Genomic DNA, 7,674 nt, shown 5'->3' with positions numbered 1-7,674 from the left:
TTACATATCCAAAACAGACCCCTCTTTACCAACATCGCACCTGTCTTCAAAGTATGCCAAACCATTGAGCCACAACCTTCAAGAGGAAGTGCAGAAACAGAGCAAGGATCAGCACCATGAAAATATTTATGAGTGATAATACGAGCCCAAAGTTGATGTTGTCCAGAGCACCATCGCCAATAAAGTTTAGCAGCCAAAGCTTGACTACTCAATAGAGCAGATCGAAGACCAAGACCACCCTCCTTTTTAGGCCTACAAACAGTTGCCCAATTAACCAAGCTCCATTTAGTACTACGCAAATTACCACTCCAAAGGAATTGTCGAGAAAGAGCATCAAAATCCTTGAGAAAGTAAATAGGTGCAGCGTGAACCATGTTTCGATAAGTAGGAAGAGCTTGGATAACAGCTTGAAGAAGAGTAACCCGGGCAGCAGTAGAAAGCCATCTATGAGTCCAATGATTTACCTTATCCTGAAGCTTGGTAATCAAATTTTGCCAGAAGAGACGTGGCTGCCTGGAAATAGCAATAGGGATGCCAAGATAAGTCAAAGGAAGTGATCCTATCTGAAACCGTAGGATACCAACAATCCTGTGCTGAATAGAATCAAGAGTGTTAAAAAAGTAAATGGAAGATTTGTGCTTATTAACTTTCTGGCCTGAAGCTGCCAAATAAATGTCCAAAGCATGTCGAAAGGCTTCAGCTTCCTTGATCCTAGCAAGACCAACAAGAGCAGAATCATCAACAAATTGAAGATGGGAAAGAGAAGGTAAGCCATTACCCCACCGCCAGCCTTGAATAGAATTCTGGGACACCTGATGCTTAATGAATCTGCCCAAGCCTTCAGCCATGATGATGAATAGATATGGGGAGAGAGGGTCACCTTGGCGGAGGCCTCTAGAAGCACCAAATAGTTGAGAAGGTTGACCATTAATAAGAACAGAAAAAGAGGCAGAAGTAACACAACTCATAATCCAACTCACCCAGTCAGAGCTAAATCCAAAAGAAAGAAGAATACTCCTTAGGAAGCTCCATTTAACTCTATCATAGGCCTTAGCCATATCCAGCTTAACAAACATGGCTCTCTCCCTTGAAGTAGCCATAGAGTGAATAGCCTCAGTAGCAATAACCACCCCATCCAAAATTTGTCTGCCAGCAACAAAACCACCTTGTTCTTTTGAGATAATAATGGGAAGCCACCTTTTCAATCTTTCAGCAATCAACTTAGTAATAACTTTGTAAACCACATTACATAAGGCAATTGGTCTAAAAAACTCCAATTGATTAGCACCCTCTCTCTTAGGAATAAGAGTCAAGAATGTAGAGTTCAAAGCTCGAAGCATGTGCTTGCTAGCATAGGATTCTTTAACCACCTCCAACAAATCATGATTAATGATGTCCCAAAATTCCTGAAAGAATTCAACTGGAAAGCCATCAGGACCAAGAGCCTTCCCCTTAGGCATGCCAAAGACCACCTCCTCCAGCTCTTCCAAAGAAATAGGACGCATGAGATAATCATTCATTTCCTGAGTGATAAGGGAAGGAATACAGGACAAAATAAGATTTTCTTCATTATCAGCAGGAGGAGAGTCCTCAGAGAAGAGGGTAGAGAAGTACCAAATAGCCTCCTGGAACAAAGCTGGCAAGGAATTCAGTTGGATACCTTGAGAATTAACCAAAGAAGAGATAGTGCTCTGATTCCAGCGAGATTGCACTGTTTTATGGAAAAAGGCAGTGTTACGATCACCTTCCTGGAGCCAATCAATTCTAGCCTTTTGCTTCCAAAAAATTTCCTCTCGAAGTTCCCATTCTTCTAGAGCTCTAGAAGCAAGGGATTCAGCCTTGCCAAGATCCTCTGAGAAACCTCGATCTCTAATCTCCCTTGTGATGACATCAAGATCTTCTTGAGCAAGCCTCTTCATAAAGTGAAGGTTCCCAAAGCATTCCCTATTCCATATCTTGAGCTGCCTTTTAACATATTGAAGCCTTTTAGAAAATGAGAACATTGCAGTACCATATGCAGGAGCACCATCTTTCCACCAACAGAAAACACAATCATGAAGAGAGGAGTCCCGAAGCCACATCAACTGGAACTTAAGAGGAGGATGCTTCGGAACATAAGCCCCTATAGCAGAAAATTTGATTGGCCAATGATCTGAACCCCTCCAATCAAGGATTTCTGAAGAGATAGTAAGGGTGCCACTAACCCAGAAGCAAGAAACAAGAAATCTATCTAGACGTTCTGAGATAGCAGCAACACTAGTCCTGCGATTATTCTAGGTATAGAGACCATTAGAAGGCTTAACATCAGAGAGATGCAAAAGAGATATATGTTGCCGAAGAAGAGCAGAAGAAGGCCCCAATCTAGCCAAACCACCATGCTTCTCCTCCAGACTTAAAACTGAATTGAAGTCCCCTGCTAACACCCAAGGATGATAAGGATGACAATTTCTAACATATTGAATATGTTCCCAAAGTTCCTCCTTTCCCACAAGATCAACAGGTGCATACAAATTAGTAACCATGATTACCTCTCCTGAGTCTAAAGCAGAAGCTACCATAGAGAGAGCTGAGCGAGAAGACATCCAACCAAGAGGAGAAATTTTTTAAGGATCCCAAAATATAGCTAAACCACCCGCACTGCCTGTTGCCCCAACACACTGGCATTGCCCACGAGACCAAATACTAGAGGCATGTTGGACCATAGACTCCATAGAGAGCTTAGTCTCTTGGATACAAAAAACATCAGGGCTATGATCAACCACCAAGTTATGAATAGCCTTTTGTCTAGGGATGCTATTCAAGCCCCTTACATTCCATGAGAGAATAATCATCATTGGGTAGAATTGGGAAAATGAGAATCCAAAGGTTTCACTGAACCAGACTCAATCAATATATCTCCTGTGAGTTTAATCTTCTCTTGGTCTATTTTGCGCCCACTCCTTAGAGGAGGAGTAGAAGAAGCCCACTTAAAGGGTCGAGACATTAACCCCAAGGGGAGAGGAGAACCCTTGCCCTTACCTGATGGTAGCACATCCTTAACCAAGTCAGCTAAAACAACATCATTATCCTCCAACACTGCAGGAGTCACCAGAGCCTCTGTCACAGGAGCTACAGGGACCTCACAGTTTTGATATACTACAACTTGGGATGCCCCACAAGCATCATTAGGAACAGATCTCTCCTCTGGGAAAATTGGATCAGAAGAGATAGGAGGAGGAATACCCTCCTCTAGAACCATACTATCCAGCACCTCAAAGTGGTTAAAACTTGAATCAGATAATTTTTCTTTCAAAGGCCTCTTTTGACCACGACCCTTAGCACGAGGGCGAACAGGGGTAAATCCATTCTTATCCTGCATTTGAGCCTTACCCTTACCTGTAGCATCTTGCGGATTCATCCCCTTGGTAGTATTAGCCATTTGAGATTGTCCTTTCCCTGTAGTATCTGCCAAACCACCAGTATTGCCAGCTGTAGAACCATCCACTCCTTTGAAACTTGAGTTACGGGGGCACTGACGCAGTAAATGACCATACTCATGACAAATCCGGCAACAGAAATGGAGAGATTCATAATCTAACTGCTGCACCCAAGAAAAATCCCCCATACAAATTTCCAAAGAATTTGGTAATGGGTTATTCAAATTAATTTCAACACAAATTCTAGCATAAGAAATAACCTTTTTATCGAGGGATTGATGTGCGATCGCAGTCGGCTTCTCCAACAAAGCAGCAATTTGTCGAAGGATGTCTTCACGCCAAAATTCCAAGGGAAGATGAGGTAAGCGAACCCAAATTGGCACTGTTGAAGGGAGATCCTCAGCAGAATTAAAACCTGAATGCCAAGGTTTGACAAATAACCCCACATGGTTGTAGAAATAAGGGCCTCCTTCAAAAACACGATCCCGATCAGACATGCAAGAGAATACAACAAAAAAATAACTATTCCCCGCCAACATAATCTCCATATCGCCTTCCACCTGCCATGAGCGGCAGATCCATGCCTCAAGAGCGGATAGGGAAATACGGATTCCAAGAAATTTGCATATCAAAGCATGCTTGGTCCAATAATCAATGTCCTCCACTACAGCCGTTGGAGGAATAACCAGAATAGGGCGATCATGGTTACGCGGAAAACAACCATTAACTTTTTTCAGCTTGGAGCTCTCCCCTGAATAAAACCATTCAGATCGCATTGCATGCATAGTTGGAGAAGAACCATCTGTTCTCACCAATGGAGAAGAAATCCCAGGCCCTGCCATGCAAACAATAAAACCCCAATCCAAAATTGACTGCAGAAGATTTCCAAAAACACCGGCGCAAATTATGTCCAGTAGCTAGCAATCCAAATAGAACAGAAAAATAGTAAAGATCAAACACCAAGAACAGGCTAGGGAAAAAACCCTAGCCCAACCGGCAGCCAACGCTTCTCCACATTCTCCCAAGTTACAAAATATGGTTTAATGATACTCATGGATGACATTTTTTTGTTGGGACAAAGGATGATTCAATGAGACTCAATGAAATTTTGGCCCAATGAAACTAAGGTCCATCACCAACACTGGCCTCTGGTGTTTTGATGTTTGGCTAAACTTTAGAAGTAAGAAGTCTTGAATTCTACATTTCATCACACTTTTTGTGGCACTTGATGAACTTATTTAGTCATGGTCTACAATTACATATGTACCATGATAATTCATTCTAAATAGAAAAAATCCATCTCAAACAATTGAGATGCATTTTCTCAGTTACTAGAAATTTAGTGTGATTCTAAACTTGAAGATGTTCTTTATTAAAATGATAAAACAAGTTTTGAGTAGACCTTGTGTGATTTTTTACAGAAATCAAAGTGAGAAAAGAAGTAAAGCGAAACACATCAAATTATTCATATAATGAACCTTTGTTCAACATAGAAAGAAGAAGCTTCAATTACATCTATCAATTTTTTTATTTTTTTTTTGTGTAACTTGACAAGTACATCAACATTTCCCACTTGGAGATTTTTTTCTTTGCCATTTAAAAATATAAAAGTTCTTTTCCAATATTAACCTTGTAAATATGAAAGAGTGAGTAAAAGGAAGATACAAACAACAATAAACATAACACACACACACACACACACACACACACACACACACACACACACACACACACACACACACACACACACACACACACACACACACACACACACACACACACACACACACAGATTCGACAACAACTTGCATCCACTCTTGAAGCAGGGGAAGATATTAATTAATCAAAGCAAAAACCTCTACATACGATACAATAGTTTGAGACTAAATGTATCTCCAATTATTCATTCCTTATCCAACAAAGAAGCCAAGGAGCCATCAACAATTGGATGAAAAATAAAATAAAACCTATTAGGCTTCACACCGCAACAATCTCTCACTTGAAGACCAACTACTGTTGTATCAAAGACATTCCTCCACTTTGATCCTGTTATCGGTTTGTGGAAATGCTAAGAGAAGTTCGAGAAAAATTGAACTTATTCCCTATAGCAATCTTTATTAGAGCATTCAAAATTTTCTCGGTGTTAATTTGCTCCACATAAAGCTTGTGTTCTTGACCTATGTGTCAAATGCAATGATAATGCAAGTCAATATGTTTAGAATGACATTGAGGTATGATGCTTAATCATAAAAATGGCACTAATACTTGTTATAAAACACACTAAAATCAAATGACTTCAAGCCCAATTATATAAACAAAACTTGTAACCATAAAATCTCTTGTGCTCCTTCAAAGATAGCCATATACTAAGCCCTTGCGAATGGTTGAGCTATGTGTTGCAATTTAGAACCCAAATTGATAGTTGCTTCAACAAATGTGAAAACATAACCATATCTTCGGTTGTCTAAATCCCTACCAAGATTAGAGTCTACAATTTTTTGCTATTGCGCCTTATCCTTTCCAAGACAAAAAACCAAAATTAGAAGTACCTTTTAAGAACTCTAGAATCCATTTGATAACCCCCCAATGAGGTTTCCCATAATTATTCCCACAACATAAGTAATATCTAGGTGAATAGAAATCATGCATACACAATACTCCCAATTGAAGATGTATAAGGAACGTCTTAAAAAATTTCTTGATTAGGAGATAATTTGATAATCAGGAGATAATTTCTAAAGCAAGTCAAATTGTGATATTGTTATTAGGATTTAAAACTGTGTGATTTTTTAGTCAAACTCATTGACCCATATTTCATGAGTAGTGAATTCAACATGAATCCATCTCTCATGAGAATAAATGGAACACTTAGCACTCACTGGATCTAGGTTATCTTGCTCACATGGGTGAAGCACTGGGACTCCCTGGGAGGTCACCCATCCCAGTAATACTCTAGCCTGAGCGTGCTTAACTACAGAGTTTCCTCCATGGTTAAACCCAAAGCTTGCAACCCCATTTGCAAAACTTTCACCGAGTGTTGTGCCTTATGAACCATTCATTAGAAAGCTCCTTAAGCTCATCAATTGATAAGTAGGAGATAATTTCCACAACAAGTCAAATTGTGATATTGCTATCATGAGAGATGGATTCATGTTGAATCACTACTCATGAGATATGGGTCAATGAGTTTGACTAAAAAATCACATAGTTAAATCCTGATAGCAATATCACAATTTCACTTGTGGTGGAAATTAACTCCTACTTATCAATTGATGAGCTTAAGGGGCTTTCTAATGAATGGTTCATAAGGCAAAACACTCGGTGAAGGTTTTGCAAATGGGGTTGCAAGCTTTGGGTTTAACCATGGAAGAAACTCCGTAGTTAAGCGTGCTTAGGCTGGAGTAGTACTGGGATGGGTGACCTCCTGGGAAGTCCCGGTGCTTCACCCTTGTGAGCATCACCTAGATCCAATGAGTGCTTAGTGTTCCATTTATTCTCCTAAGAGATAGATTCATGTTCAATCGCTACTCATGAAATATGGGTCAATGAATTTGACTAAAAAATCACAACCTGATAGCAATATCACAATACCAAATTTGTCCAATAATTTTTTCAATGCATTATTTTTGTGATAATCATATTTCCTTCTTATTCCTATCCCAAAAAAAATCATTCCAAAGATTCTTTTCACTGCCTCTAAATCTTTAAATCTTTCCAAAGATTCTTTTCACTGCCTCTAAATCTTTAAATCTTTCATGGCAAATCTGCAAGCTAATTGTTTCATAAGCTCATGAACAATCTCTATGATAGCGTCAGCCATTGACATATCATTTACATAAAGTGGAAGTAGCAAAAATTCACCATTAGGCAACTCTTTAAATTAGACATATGGATTAACTTCAAAGCGTACAACTTGTGCTCTACCATAAATTGATCAAATTTGAGATAATGTTTTGAGGCTTGTTTTAAGCTCATACTAAATCACCATTAGACAACCGTTTAGAATAGACGCATGGATCAACTTTAGAGCATAGAGGAGGGGGATTTTGTAAAACTTCCGTGTACCTTGTCCAAATTGCCAGACTTAGCCCAAATAGGATTAACATGCTCTGTAGAATTATTACCAAAATCTCTTGAGTTGGCGTGGTCCCTTTTATTCTCTTCTATTTCCTGCATCCTTAATTCATCTTTGCATTGGGTAGATACTCACCTCATGTAGGACGACATTTTTACCAGCCGTGGAGTGACTTGGAAGACT

This window comes from Cupressus sempervirens, chromosome 2, assembly GCF_028749045.1.
Source record: "Cupressus sempervirens isolate cs-2001-9-10 chromosome 2, ASM2874904v1, whole genome shotgun sequence".
Lineage (NCBI taxonomy): Eukaryota > Viridiplantae > Streptophyta > Pinopsida > Cupressales > Cupressaceae > Cupressus > Cupressus sempervirens.
Note: the sequence above shows the minus strand (reverse complement) of the source record.